The 15,448-nt window shown below is 46.5% G+C and overlaps 1 protein-coding gene and 1 long non-coding RNA gene across 4 annotated transcripts in view; both read left to right on the top strand.

The window, feature by feature from the left end:
• LOC309380231 overlaps window positions 1-15,448 on the top strand; it is a 290,294-nt gene that overhangs the window by 88,216 nt on the left and 186,630 nt on the right. The window lies entirely within an intron of this gene.
• The window catches only part of CTIF (cap binding complex dependent translation initiation factor), a 181,361-nt gene continuing 179,293 nt past the window's right edge, over window positions 13,381-15,448 (top strand). For all 3 annotated transcript variants that reach the window (XM_081929766.1, XM_081929765.1, XM_081929764.1), the window contains exon 1: window positions 13,381-13,624. The gene's annotated coding sequence lies outside the window, so the exon portion shown is untranslated. The remainder of the gene's footprint in view (window positions 13,625-15,448) is intronic.

Genomic DNA, 15,448 nt, shown 5'->3' with positions numbered 1-15,448 from the left:
AACTAATGCCAGTGTACTGGAAGAAGCAAAGATCACCAGTGTTGAAGCAATGATTCTTCAACATCAACTTTGTTGGACTAGTTATGTTGTGTGGATGCCTGATTATCGTCTTCCAAAACAACTACTATATTCCAAACTTAAAAATGGAAAGCGTAATGCTGGTGGTCAACAAAAGAGGTTTAAAGACTGTCTCAAGGCAAATCTTTTAAAATGTAGTAAAAAACACACACCAACAATTGGAAAACACTGGCCTGTGAGCGCTCTAGTTGGAGAACAGCCTTTACCAAAGCTGTCAGGGGCTTTGAATACACTCGAACTCAGGACACAAGGGAGAAACATGCCAAGCGGAAGGCACGCTTGGCAAATCCACACTGTGATCAACTCCCGCCTGGAAACCAATGTCCCCACTGTGGAAGGACGTGTGGATCCAGAATTGGCCTCCACAGTCACTTACAGACACACCATTAAGACTGTGTTTATGGAAGACAATCTTACTCGTCTACGAGTGATTGCCAAAGAAGAAGATTCTGCATCCATGCTGTCAAATGTCCAGCTCTGAGGATTTCATCCCTCTAAAACTCTGGCACCAACAAACAAAAGATGCTCTTACACACACACACTCACAGAGAGAGAGAGAGGGGGGGAGGGTCAGGAAAATGGGTTGTAATGCCATATCCTACGCACAAATTACAACGTGTGTTGTAGCAGTGCACACCATCCACACGAATTGCAACAGGCCCCAACGTTTGGGGAGATTATTGTGCAATAATCAACTAGATTTGCAATATTATTTGCAGTGGATACATCTCCAGCACTGGCAAGTTTTTCATTTCATTTTGCTATTTTGCTGTAAATATCAGAACTATGAAATGCTGCAGTTAAAGTAGAGGGAGGCAGCTCTTTTGGCTTTGTGCATCTTTATCTTTCTTCATTACATATTTGTATCTTGCCTTTCTTCACAGGACTTCAAGGTTGTGTATGTTACACCAGTGGCGTAGCGTGGGGGGTGCAGGGGGGGCCGGCCGCACCAGGCGCAACATCTGGGGGTTAGGGTTAGGGGGCGCAAATCCACGGGTTGGGGGGGCAAATTACTTGCCTTGCCCTGGGTGCTGACAACCCACGCTACGCCACTGTGTTACACACACACCCTCCCTGCCCTTTAATATTTGTAACAGCCCTGAGAGGTAGGCAAGGCTAAGTTAATACATGCCCATAAAGCAGCAGTTCTTGCCAACGGATACTCCGTCTACATACTGTGTGCCAGACTCAGGAAATCCTGTTGGCATCCCTGTGTAATTCCCCCCCCCCCACAATAATTATGGGTCTTTTAAGACAAGAGTCTTCCAGGTAAGTTCCTTAGCGGACTCTTATAAACCACAGCACAGGTGAAGCTAAGTTTTGAGTAAGGCACAGGAAACGCCACATCAGCACTGTGGCCGTGAATCTAACTGTTCGGAGGATGTACTTGGTAAGATCAAATCAAAATTATTAAAGGCTTGCTGAGCTTCACAGATCTTGAGTATCATTTCCTTCCCCTTCAGACAAAAAATAGTATGTGCAAGATACTTTATATTGTCAAACCTCTGTATAAACATTAATCAGTCCCAGCCAAATGGAACATATACCTAGATAATTCTGATCTATGCTCTATGGTGTGTGTGTGTGTGTGTGTGTGTGTACGTACGTACATGTGCATTTTTAAAGAAAGCTGTCTAGCTTTGAAATATCATATTAATAAATGCAATAAAACTGTAAACGGTGCACTGCACTCAGAAAGAGAACCTCCATTCATCTGATATGGAATGTGTTATGAATGATTTACTAAGCTTCAGCTGACATCTGAACAAAGGAGGATGAGAGCGGTAATATCTTTCAAATTATGAAGACACAGGACCTTATAAAGATGCCTCTGCTGTAGATTATGTCTAGACAAGTTATTGCTAAAAATTAAATGGGAGCCTCTCCAAATGACGGGATTTCACAATAGGGTTATAATAACCTGTATACTATAGAACAGTGTTCCCTGGACTCCTGATAACTGTAGTTGATCATTCCCCCCCCCCCCGAATTAAAATCCAGAGATATGCAGAAAAGGAAGAGCAAGAATTACACTATCTCCAAGGAGCCCCTCTCTGTGTTTCTGCATGAGTCCCTGTTCGTTATATCCAGCACCTTGGGTCTGGTGCTGGAGCCCATAGGTACAGTGGTACCTCTGGATGCGAACAGGATCCGTTCCGGAGCCCCGTTCGCATCCTGAGTAGAACGTAACATGCGTCTGCGCATCTGCGCATGCACGGGTTGAGTTTCCCCGCATGCGCATGACGCCATTTTGAGCGTCTGCACATGCGTGAGCGGTGAAACCCAGAAGTAATGTGCTCCGTTACTTCCGGGTCGCCGCGATGCGTAACCTGAAAGCAGTCAACCTAAAGCATATTTAACCTGAGGTATGACTGTAAGGTTAAATATGCTTCACCAGAAGCGGCTTAGTCATGCTGGCCACATGACCCGGAAGCTGTACGCCGGCTCCCTCAGCCAATAAAGCGAGATGAGTGCCGCAACCCCAGAGTCGATCACGACTGGACCTAATGGTCAAGGGTCCCTTTTGTTGTTGTTGTTTAGTCGTTTAGTCGTGTCCAACTCTTCGTGACCCCATGGACCAGAGGACGCCAAGCACTCCTGTCTTCCACTGCCTCCCGCAGTTTGTTCAAACTCATGCTGGTAGCTTGGAGAACACTGTCCAACCATCTCATCCTCTGTTGTCCCCTTCTCCTTGTGCCCTCCATCTTTCCCAACATCAGGGTCTTTTCCAGGGAGTCTTCTCTTCTCATGAGGTGGCCAAAGTATTGGAGCCTCAGCTTCAGGATCTGTCCTTCCAGTGAGCACTCTGGGCTGATTTCCTTCAGAACGGATAGGTTTACCTTTACCTTTATGACTGTAAGACATTTCAGGACCACGGATAGCTCAACGTGAGCAACCTGATCCCACAGAGGTTGAGAGCAGGCTGGGGGCTTTTAAGCGTCAGGCCACCTCTTCTAGGCTCCACCCCCTTGTGGAACTTCAGATTCTTAAAGGGCCAGCCCTTAGGCCTGAAGACAGAGTGACACTCCCTTCTTGATTTCATAGCCTTTGGTCAGCTGGAGGGCCTGTACTACTAGGGCAACAAGCAGAGGGGAGAGATTTAGTTTCTCAGGCTCAGGGGAAGGTGCGCCAGCACCCTTAGCAAACTACAGCTCTCAGGATTCCTGGTTGTGAGGGGAACCATGACTGTTTAAAGTGGTATGATACAGCTTTAAATGTATGATGCAGAGGGGATCCTATAAACTAATTATGTGTTGTGGTTTATGCCTGGGATGAGGTGCAGACTGCCCTGTTTTCAGTTTGAAAACATATGGAGACAACCGTTCATATGTGAGTACAGTGGTACCTTGGGTTACATACGCTTCAGGTTACAGACTCCGCTAACCCAGAAATAGTGCTTCCGGTTAAGAACTTTGCTTCAGAATAAGAACAGAAATCGTGCTCCGGCAGCGCGGCGGCAGCAGGAGGCCCCATTAGCTAAAGTGGTGCTTCAGGTTAAGAACAGACCTCCGGAACGAATTAAGTACTTAACCCGAAGTACCACTTTACAAGAAATAGCAAGGAGTGAGATTTGTTTATTTTTACCATATTATTGTGTTTTATACAAACAAGATATATTGCAGCTTTGGACTTCCTTTAGCGTATGATGGCCAAATCCAATTTTAAGTTCATAAAATATGCACTCATTTAAACAAATGATGTGGTTGCGAAAGCAGACACTTTAGGGAGCAGACAGTTTGCAGACATGCACTAAAGCTGCATTTTTCTGTTTCCAACATAAAAAGCACTTAAGCAGTAAATGCCATATTTAGCATTTTTCCCAGGGACCAATAAACTCCAGAGGCATGAATAAGCAGCAGCAGGATGGCTCTCGCAGTCTACAAAGAGTGTCTTAAATAATAAAATCTGGTTATCCTCATGTCAGGGCAATTAAACGAAAAACACTCTCCCTTTTTTTGCAGCTACCGTGGAGCTAAAATGTGTGGGGCTGCCACAAAACAGATTAAATAATTTGTCAAGTTCTGCAGGGGGAAGAGCTGCTCTACTTGGTGCGCTCAGAAACTCTGAATATCTGGTATTATGTGTTATCATTGTCTTGTATTGCAAGGCTGTGTCCTTCACACAGCAATTTATAAGATTGTGTACACATTACTGTTTACTCCGGCTCCAATGTGCTCCCATTGCTAGAGTTTGAAGTCAAGTACCCCTGACATTGATAGGGACACGAGTGGCGCTGTGGGTTAAACCACAGAGCCTAGGACTTGCCAATCAGAAGGTCGGTGGTTTGAATCCCTGCGACAAGGTGAGCTCCCGTTGCTCGGTCCCTGCTCCTGCCAACCTAGCAGTTCGAAAGCACGCCAAAGTGCAAGTAGATAAATAGGTACCGCTCCGGCAGGAAGGTAAACGGTGTTTCCATGCACTGCTCTGGTTCATCAGAAGCGGCTTAGTCATGCTGGCCACATGACCCGGAAGCTGTATGCCAGCTCCCTCAGACAAAAAAGCGAGATGAGCGCCGCAACCCCAGAGTCAGTCACGACTGGACCTAATGGTCAGGGGTCCCTTTACCTTTACCCCTGACATTAGCCACAATCCATATTTATTCCGTAGTTTCTTGAGAAATACTGTTGATTGATGAGCTTTCCGGCAAACCAGCTTCCATCTGATTTGAAAAAGTAAGCTGTGGTTCAGCTGGTGTGTGTCTATTTGAGACAGCCGTTGGGCATGTGCAGACGATAGCTTCTTTGAATAAGTGCAGGGGGCAAGAATGCCACCTTGCTCCATGCGATGTGCTGACATCATGCACACATCATGCGCTGTGTTGAGATGTGACGCACATACCAGAGTGTGCATGCCATGTGGGCTGTGCGATTAAGGTGAGCATGTCACACAGAGTGCATGGGCAGCCACTGCGAATTTCCCCTTCTTGAAAATTTTGGGGGGCCCTTCTGCCCCCGGCCTCCCCTAGATGGCGCCTAGGCAGGGAGGCAGGTATGTGAAAGCAAATCAGGTAACATGTATCAGTTGAAGACATCCTTGTCCCCTCTGCTGTTTACACCTATATATAAATGTGAACAGAAACACAGTGGCAGGAAAGGAGGGGGGAAACCTTGCTGTGTTTGAAGTCACTAATATGTACATATACAGTAGTACCTCGGGTTACATACGCTTCAGGTTACATATGCTTCAGGTTACAGACTCCACTAACCTGAAAGTAGTGCCTCAGGTTAAGAACTTTGCTTCAGAACGAGAACAGAAATCGTGCTCCGGCGGCGCAGCAACAGCAGCAGGAAGCCCCCATTAGCTAAAGTGGTGCTTCAGGTTAAGAACAGTTTCAGGTTAAGAACAGACCTCCGGAATGAATTAAGTACTTAACCTAAGGTACCACTGTGGTAGCCTATATGTACGCAGGTGGCGCTGTAGTCTAAAACCACAGAGCCTAGGGCTTGCCGTTCAGAAGGTCAGTGGTTTGAATCCCTGCCACGGGGTGAGCTCCCATTGCTCGGTCCCTGCTCCTGCCCACCTAGCAGTTTGAAAGCACGTCAAAGTGCAAGTAGATAAATAGGTACCATCCGACGGGAAGGTAAACGGCATTTCCGTGTGCTGCTCTGGTTCGCCAGAAGCGGCTTAATCATGCTGGCCACATGACCCAGAAGCTGTACGCCGGCTCTCTCAGCCAATAAAGCGAGATGAGCGCCGCACCCTTGGTCATGATAGGACTTAATGGTCAGGGGTCCCTTTACCTTTACTAGTAGCCTAAACCTGCCATTTGCTCTGGCTGTCCTGTTACTTCTTTGCAATTGTCTCTAAGCATCTCTGAAGTGCCCAACACCTTCACCTGACTGCGAAGTCTGCAAGCAAGAGAACTGTCTCATTTTCCCCTCTCCTTGGACTCAGAAGGACTATTAATTGCATTGTTCACGTTTTAAACAAACAATGTGTGCGCTTAGCTCTCTGTGGGCAATTGCTGTTATGATTCTGTATAATTAGGGTTGCAAGTAGAGAAAAAACAGTTCCTTATTGATATTTGCCATTTTTATTCCAACTAAGACTTGCAGAACACAGAGATTACCCAGCTCTACCATTAAGTACAAACACCCAAGTGTTCCTGTGTGCTCAGACCCTATTCCAGGCTTTCTCAAATAAGGCCCTCCAGATGTTTTTTGGCCTACAACTCCCATGATCCCTAGCTAGCAGAACCGGTGGTCAGGGATTGTGGGAATTGTAGTCTCAAAACATCTGGAGGGCTGAGTTTGAGGAAGCCTTCCCTATTCCATCAGCAGTTCTGAGTGACATGGAAGCACATTGTCTATACTAAATGCAGCTTTATTAAAACTCAGGCTATGTGAGTTCTAAGTGGAACTCTGGCTAGTAACCTGACAGCTTCTGGGACCTATTGACGTTTTTAAGCTGTCTTCAAGGGACAGCTCCGCTTACTAAGCTTGACAGAGTTAACCTTTTACCTATGAACTGTTACCATTCTGTAATCTCCAACATGGCCAGATGTTTGTTCACCCGCAAATCCCCTGTTTTATTCCTATCTTGAGAAAAGCAAAGGGGATTAAGAGACAAGGAACTTGGTTAAGCAGGTATTGTTAATGTTGCTTGCTAACATAGCACAATGCACGGGTAGTGGAAAGGTTTTTGGAGCTGCAAAGTGGTTATACTGGAAAAGACAGGTAGGGGACTCGCAGCTAACCGAAAGCCAAGTATTTTGTTTTGAAAGTTAGTGGAAACTTTGGTGGGAATATGCAAGGACAATCAAAGAAACATTTAAACATTTCGGTGTAGCTCACACCCATCTCACTGAGTTTAAGGTAAGAGGCTCGTTTATAATCATATTTTGCATTATTCATGTCCATATGTAGCTGCATTGTTTTATATTTTCTGGATTTCTTGGGATCATATTATAAAGTAGTTGTGTTCTGTATTAAAAATCAAGCACTGCTAGGAGCTGTTCCTTTTTGTTTTCCAGTGTATTTCTTATCAATTAAAAAATTGGTGGGAAGCAAGCTAGTTTTTATCCCAAAAGTGTGGCCCGGGGGGGAGGGAATGGGGACCACTGTGCTATAGTCAGTCCAGTGGCGTAGCGTGCGTTGTCAGCACCCGGGGCAAGGCAAGTAATTTGTGCCCCCTAACCCATGGATTTGCGCCCCCTAACCCCCAGATGTTGCGCCCGGCCCCCCCTGCACCCCCACGCTACGCCACTGAGTCAGTCATTTGGAAGTACTTACAATGCCATCTGTCATTCACTAAAGGTGTCCAGAGATGGAGACTGCTAACAGATCCCTGTCTATTTCCTTGCAAGAGCTTCACCTTGGCTCTGACAAGAACATTAATAAAAAAGTGTGATGGGGTAGCGATGCTGAGCAACGGAAACTACAAGTCAGTGCAAATCTGGAGAACACAGACAGCCTGTAGCCTAATAAATGGTACCCTTTCTACAGCCTGAGTCATCCCTTGATGGGCTGGTCTTTAATGAAAATCGATGCTGCCTTGCCTAGTACCAAGTTACATGTTTGAAATGCTGCGGATAACAAATGGCAGTAGCTCTTGTTTTGCCTCCCACCTCACTCAGATTTCTCTGGAGCCAGCTTAATCTTAAGGCGAGATCCAATTTCCTTTAAATGCAAAAGGAGTGCAGTTATGCATGTGCCAGAGCTGGATGGGGCAGAGACCGTCTCATACCCTCTAACACTTGGAAGCCGAAATCTGGCACACCACATTCCCAGACACCATCTTCCCATTTTTTTTTATTGTGGGACTAGGCAGCTGTTATGTACTGAGCTGAATCCTAGAACAATAGGATGCAGAATGCAGCAGTCTGATTGGCCTGCAGGAGCAGCCAATCAGGCTTCTGGAGGAGGTGAATCCACAACCTGATTGGCCTACAGGAGCAGCCCAGAATTAGCCAATCACACAGGGCCCATAGTGTAAATAATGTATATAGGTAAAGGTAAAGGGGACCCCCGACCATTAGGCCCAGTCATGGCCAACTCTGGGGTTGCGGCCCTCATCTCGCTTTATTGGCCAAGGGAGCCGGTGTACAGCTTCTGGGTCATGTGTCCAGCATGACTAAGCCGTTTCTGGCAAACCGGAGCAGCACACAGAAACGCTGTTTACCTTCCCACCAGAGTGGTACCTAGTTATATACTTGCACTTTGACATGCTTTCGAACTGCTAGGTTGGCAGGAGCTGGGACCGAGCAACGGGAGCTCACCCTGTTGCGGGGATTTGAACTGCCGACCTTCTGATTAGCAAGTCCTAGGCTTGGTGGTTTAACCCACAGCGCCACCCACATCCCTTAAATAATGTATATATACCTAGACATTTTGGGGGAAGATTCATTCATTGCTACTATGAGCTGAATAAAGAGCATGACATTCACACTCGATTTTGAGTATATTTCAGCAGCAATTTCAGTTGCTGTGTTCTCGAGCAATTTCACACTATGGTTTTCTCCCCTAAAAAGTGCTGGGGGGGGGGACAGACACAGCGCCTCCAAACACAGAGATCACAGCTCCAAGAAAAGTGCTTTTTCCCCAGGGAGTGGGGAATTGCCACATGAAATCGCACGAGATCATGGCAGCCATAACAGGATACTTGCGGGTTATGCAATCTCTAAAGTTTGCTCAAATGTGGAACTTACAGTGGCAAAAAGATGGCGTTATGTTAAACTTTGTTATAAAGGTTTGATTTTTCTCTGCTTGGCTCGATGGGTCGGCTGGCACCAGTTTAGAATAGGGGTAACTTGTTGTCTCTACTTTTTTAAAAAAAAATTAGAGACATCACCTTGCCAACAAAGGTCTGTATAGTAAAAGCTATGGTTTTCGCAGTAGTGATGTATGGAAGTGAAAGCTGGACCATAAAGAAGGTTGATCGCCGAAGAATTGATGCTTTTGAATTATGGTGCTGCAGGAGACTCATGAGAGTCCCATGGACTGCGAGAAGATCAGACCTCTCCATTCTGAAGGAAATCAGCCCTGAGTGCTCACTGGAAGGACAGATCCTGAAGCTGAGGCTCCAGTACTTTGGCCACCTCATGAGAAGAGAAGACTCCCTGGAAAAGACCCTGATGCTGGGAAAGATGGAGGGCGCAAGGAGAAGGAGACGACAGAGGACAAGATGGTTGGAAAGTGTTCTTGAAGCTACCAGCATGAGTTTGACCAAACTGCGGGATGCAGTGGAAGACAGGAGTGCCTGGCGTGCTCTGGTCCATGGGGACACGAAGAGTCGGACACGACTAAATGACTAAACAACAACAACAACAACTTGTTGTTGCTTCCTATACCTAGGATTGTCCTGCCATCAGCTTTCACGCAGCTGCAGGGGCCTGTTAAAAAGCTGGCAACCCCATGGTTAGGAAAGTAACTGTTTTGTGTGGGTGGGTCTGGAATGCTAGAATTTGGGCAAAAGGTCTGAAAGGGAAAAACCCAGAACAAAAGGGCATTTCCCCCAAGTACTGATACCCACCAGAGGTGTGAGGTTGCTATGGCAACATGCCGACAAAATGCTGTGTATGAGGAGGCCTGAAATAAATAACAGCAGGATCCAACAGTTTCAGAAGTTTCTTTCTTTAAAAAAGAAAGACCAGCAAAGTCACTCCGAATCAAAATTGCTACATTTCCAGTATACTTGGGTCTCCAACTGTTGTTGGACTACAACTGCCATCATCCCTAGCTAGCAGGATCAGTGGTCAGGAACAATGGGAGTTGTAGTCCAACAACAGCTGGGTACCAAAGTTTGAGAAAACATTGTGTTGGGCTGCAATCTTGAACCCACTCATTTGGGAATAAGCTCTGTTGAATTCAATGGGACTTATTTCTGAGTAGATGTGTTATGTACTGAGCTCGGATCCTAGAACAATAGGCAGGAAGGATCATAGAAGGCAACAACCTGATTGGCCAGCTGGAGCAGCCCAATCAGGCCCCAGGAGGGAAGCAGAGTCAGCCAATCACATGAGACCCATTGTGCAAATAATGTATATAAAGACTGAGGTTTGGGGGGAAATTCATTCACTGTTTACAAATGTGTTATGTACTGAGTTGAATAGGATCCAAACTGCAGCAGTCTGATTGGTCCTAGAACAATAGGATTCAGAATGCAGCAGTCTGATTGGTCCTAGAACAATAGGATTCAGAATGCAGCAGTCTGATTGGTCCTAGAACAATGCAGCAGTACGACTGGTCGGCAGGAGCCACCCAATCCAGCTCCAGATAGAAGTGAATCCACAACCTGATTGGCCTACAGGAGAATTCCGGAATTAGCCAATCACATGCAGCCCATTGTGTAAATAATGTATATAAAGCAGATACTTTGAGGGGACTTTCATTCCCTCCTCACCACTATGAGCTGAATAAAGAGCATGAAATCCATTCTCGACTCTGAGTATATTTCAAAATGCCAGCATCTTTTCCGTGCTTTGATAAATACTTCCAGCTTCTTTCATCTTTGAGCCGACTCTGGTCTCTTTCTGGTCGCCCTGGAGGAAGCTCAGTGGAGTGAAATGTCAAACCTGTTTCCACTATACAGCTTAGGACAAATCTCTTTACCTTGGCCAGCCTCTGGCTGTTTTGGACTACAACCCCCATCAGCCTCAGCTAGCCTGAGCTGGCTGAGGCTGATGGGAGTTGTAGTCAAAAACATCCTAATGGCCTTAGATTGAGAGAGGCTGGTCTAGGACTTCGGATGACTGGATGTTTTCTCTTCCCCTGTCTGCTGCTGTTTTGTTGCTTTGTCATGCTTTGTTTTTTGTGGTTTTCCTTTATTATAGGAATGTAAACTGTACTTACCTTATTTGTGGTATTTTTGCAACTTGCTGTGGGACCATGATTAGAGGGAAAGTGGGGTGGGGTCATAGCTGTCAACTTACAGATTTGAAAATAAGGGATCAGCAACCTCAAAAATAAGGGATTAGCAGCCAAAATAAGGGATTTTTCGGACACAGATATGTTCAACTTCTGAGCACCTCCGAGCCAAAAGCAGAAAGCCCAGCCAGCAGCCAAACGAAGCCTCAATCGGTGGTTCCCACAGCGCAGCAACCCGGCAAAGGGGATGCAGCAAGGAAAACCACTGTCATCTCTCTGCTGGGAAGCGCTGAGCAAAGGCAAGTCCCCAGGCAACACGGCCACTTTGATGGGCACTAGGCATGCAAGCTCCCCGCCCCCCCAATCATTCTTAGACTCCTTATTGGGTGAGCAACCCAGCCAAGCAACACAGTTGGAGCCTCCCTCCTCCCTGGCTGGCAGGGAGGGAGGGAGGGAGAGAGAGGAGCTGCTTCCTTTGAAACCCGGAAAATTTAAGGGACATCATCAATAAGGGACAGCAGCGGGACACGGCGCTAGGATAAGGGAGTTTCCCACCAAATAAGGGACGGTTGACAGCTATGCGTGGGGTGTGGGAAAGAGATGTATAAATAACAAACAAAAAGTATTAGCAGCTGTGAAAATGTAATAATGCCTTCAGGCTGCAGTCCTGTAGTTTTTTTACTGAGAAGTAAGCCTCACTGAGCCCAGTGGGACCGACTTCTGAGTGCATTGGGTTAAACTGTTTGATATAGCATATTAGTCTTGGTCTCACAACAGGCCAGGCCAGCAAGATGCAAACGTAGACAGGACTCCTGCACCTTTAATAGCTGCATAGATGGAGAAATTTCAGCAGGTATCTCCTACACAACTATAACAGGGGGCACTTAGATCTTTGTCCTCTTTTCGTTTGCATCTGGTCCTTTGCGAACAAATCGGCAGTTCCACAGCCTACCCCGGTCTGCTGCCTCGTCTGCAAAATTACTTCAGGAAAACTAAATGCGTTCTCATTTCTGGCCTGCCTTCTGAGGGTGGTGCTCTGAGGGTTAATTCTAGATGCACTTCTGTTGGCAAAGAAACTCTCCTCCCTGCAATCACAAGAATCCATGTGGCCATAAAATTATATATATTAACATATTTTCATATCTTATACAGTGGTACCTCGGGTTACATACGCTTCAGGTTACAGACTCCGCTAACCCAGAAATATTACCTCAGGTTAAGAACTTTGCTTCAGGATGAGAACAGAAATCGTGCAGCGGTAGCAGGAGGCCCCATTAGCTAAAGTGGTGTTTCAGGTTAAGAACAGTTTCAGGTTAAGAACAGACCTCCAGGACGAATTAAATACTTAACCCGAGGTACCACTGTACAGTGTTTTAGACTTCCATCAACCGCATCTGAAGATCTTTCAGTCTTTATCACTTAGTCTACATTTCTTAATTTCTCTATTACTTTTAATTATCCTTAACTAATAACTCTCTTCAGTCTTCTCTGCAATATTTTGCATAGTCCGCCTTTCAAAACTTCTTGCAATCCTACTAACGTAATCTGTTTATTACAATTGCTTTTCAAATAATTCAAATATTTACTCCTGTCCTCCAAGAATCTCTGGTCCCGCAGGTTTCGAATCCTTCCTGTCATCTTATCTTATCTAATTCTGCATTGTCCATTAATTTCACTTGTACTCTTCTTTTTTCAGGGCGCTTTGCATTGCTTCTTCCTTCTCCCCACAAGGCAAACCACTATTTTCTCACTCTTCCCACTGCCCCACATCCTCAAAATGCCCTTTAAGATAGGCTCCTGTGTTATCGCCCCTCTTTTCTCATTATCCTTTCTAAGGACATGGCCCCGAGAGATCAGGACATACTAGAGGCTTGGGTGCCTTTAAGCAACGAGACGCAATCGCAGTGCCGGATTTATGTATAAGGTAAACAAGCTATAGCTTAGGGCCCCACTCTCTTGGGGCCCCCCAAAAAAATTAAGGGGGAAAACTGGATGTACATTTCCAGAATATAAGATAAAAACAAATAAAATAAAACCTACATACAGCAACAGTGTTTTGCGTTGTGTAGGCTCCTATGATGTAAACATTGGGCCCCGCCTGCTCCCTAAAATATCACTGGTTTGCTCATTTCTATATATAGGGTGCCTACATTCTGCATATTTTGTTATGTGCAAATGCTTTTAGATACCTATAAAGTCCATAAATTACCATCTAGCATATATTCAACACAAAAAACACAGCGACAATTTGTTGTTGACAAAGGACAGCTGGACATATAAAGGACCCCATTTAAATCCGGCGCTGCGCAATCCAATCGCAGCGCCTGGAGGGAAAAAAGATTCTCCCAGGTGCGTCCGATCGCGCACGTCCAAAATACTATTCCTCCATCTCCATCTCTCCTCCCCTCGAAGAGGAACTACATTTCCCAGGAAGCTTAGCGCGTCCCTTTCTTTTTTAAAGTCTATGCACGTGGCTCGTTGGGAGGAGTTGGGAACGTCACATTCCTGCATTCTCTTAGCCTGTGTCACAGGAGCCCGGTTTCTGTGTCGTTGGACAGCCTGGAAAAATAAGAGCGAAAATAAGCCCTCCTCCTGCCTCCACCTTCCCAAGCTCTTCCCAGTCGGGACTCATGCACCTCCAAGAAGGAATCTGACCCCCCTTCCCCTTTCCTTCCTCCCTCGGAATCCACCCAGAGGCTCCCTCTTCCTCCTCTCCAGCCCAGCCTTGGCTCTCCAGAAAGGTAATCATCATCCGGCGCTGTTGTGGGTTTGGGCTGCTATGGGGTTATCTGTAGGGCTGTGTGAATGCGCGCGCCAGGGTCCTTTTGTGGGCATCCGTGCTGCGCCTCGATTGCCAGCAAATGACTGGTGCTGATATATATCCATGCGTACGCGCCCGACACACCACAATTCCTCCCCAAGCCTGGAGGCGTTGCAATAAAAGGGACGAGGAGGGAATCCTCCTTTTTACGCATTGGATCCAAACGCGTTTTTACGCATTGGATCGCGCGCAGGTGATGGCGGTGGAGCCCTGTTGTGGCTTTCCCCCGGGGAGAGAAGGCGAAGGGCGCTCGTGGTCTCTCCCCTGTTGTTGTGGCGGCTGCGTGACACCCTCGTAACTCAGGCGGGGGGGGGGGCGAGGCGGGGCTCCCCTTTGTTTTGCAACCCGGGGACCAAGTTGCAAGGTGTTCCTGCGTTTTTGCGGCGGGGAGGAGGGAATCTCTGCTTCGGATCAAAATAGGAAGAGCTGGCTGCTCTCTTCCCCCAGCTTCCTCTTCTGCTGCGTCTGCATAGGCCAAAACTGGAACGGAGTTTATTTTGCTTTCTTTTCTCCTCCCCCCCCCCAAATTGGTCCCATGTGATTTTCTCCCCACCCCCCTTCTGCGTGGATATGTGCGTGTCGATTGCATGTTGTCTAGACTTCAATTCCCCCTCCCTCTTTTCTCCTCCCTCCCCCTTCATCTCGGCTCCCCCCACCCCCACCCGCTTTCTCTCCCCCCCCCCCACCTCTCCGTTTCCAACCAATGCAGTTTATGGCAGGGAAAGTCTTTTTTTTATTTGATTTGCAGCCCGGGCCTGGTGGCATTTATCTCAGCCCTTTTATGAAATGCATCATTCCGGCATGATCTCTCCCGAGACGCACAGATAGGCTCCCTTGCCAGAATTTGGGCGGGGAGAGGAAGAGAATGGATGTTACTCGTAGTTGTAAATTTTCACAGGCGTGTAGTAAAAGGATTCAGACTCCCCCACTCTCTATTTAATACCCCCATCTCCTGTAAACCCTTGAAAGCGTGTGTGTAATTTTATTTGAGCGTATATTATGCAACTGCGTATGTCTTTTTTGGGGGGTATTTTGTTGGGTGGGGAGGAGGTGGAATGGAAGATTTGTGATCTCTCCAGGATTTCCTGTGTTAAAAAGTCCTCCAGAATCATAACCCTCCTCCATTGATGATGTATCTTGAGGTCATCTTCCTCTCTCCCTCCCTCCCTCCTCCGTAATACAGGATTAATTGTTCAGAGGCTATTGTAATCCTTTTCAGCTGCCCAATGGCCCTTGCTACTTTACAGAGATTTTTCTGTCCGATTCCACTTCCACACACACCGAAGGGCTTGGATTGTTTCTCTCTGTCTGAGAGGTGGTGGGGTTCATGCAATTTCGGTTAAATCTGGAATGTTTCAAGATTTCATTAGGGAAAGGAAGAGCCTAACGCACGGTCCAAGCACCCGTGGTTTTTTTAAAATGTCATGCGTTGATAGATACTCAGGTTTGCCGTGTTATTAAAATCTAGATCTTAGATTATCCGGATTTTCAATGTTCTGGGGTTTTAAGTGAGCCAAAGGGTATCCTTTGTGTGTGTGTGTGTGTGTGTGTGTGTGTGTGCGTGCAGGCAGGCAGCACATTATGTTCAGGCAGTGTGCAGTTCTACACAACGCTCTGTTGGGTGACAGTGTGATTTGGGGCATATCCTAGCTGGATTCCTTTTCCATATATCGAAAAATCTAGCCGATTTCCATTAAAATAATTAGATTTAGTTTGCATGGAAGCCGGTGGCCTCATTTGAGTG

The sequence above is a fragment of the Podarcis melisellensis genome (genome assembly GCF_964234715.1).
Source record: "Podarcis melisellensis genome assembly, chromosome: 11".
Taxonomy (NCBI): domain Eukaryota; kingdom Metazoa; phylum Chordata; class Lepidosauria; order Squamata; family Lacertidae; genus Podarcis; species Podarcis melisellensis.
The sequence above is the reverse complement of the archived record's forward strand: the minus strand, read 5'-3'. Positions and strand labels throughout refer to the sequence as shown.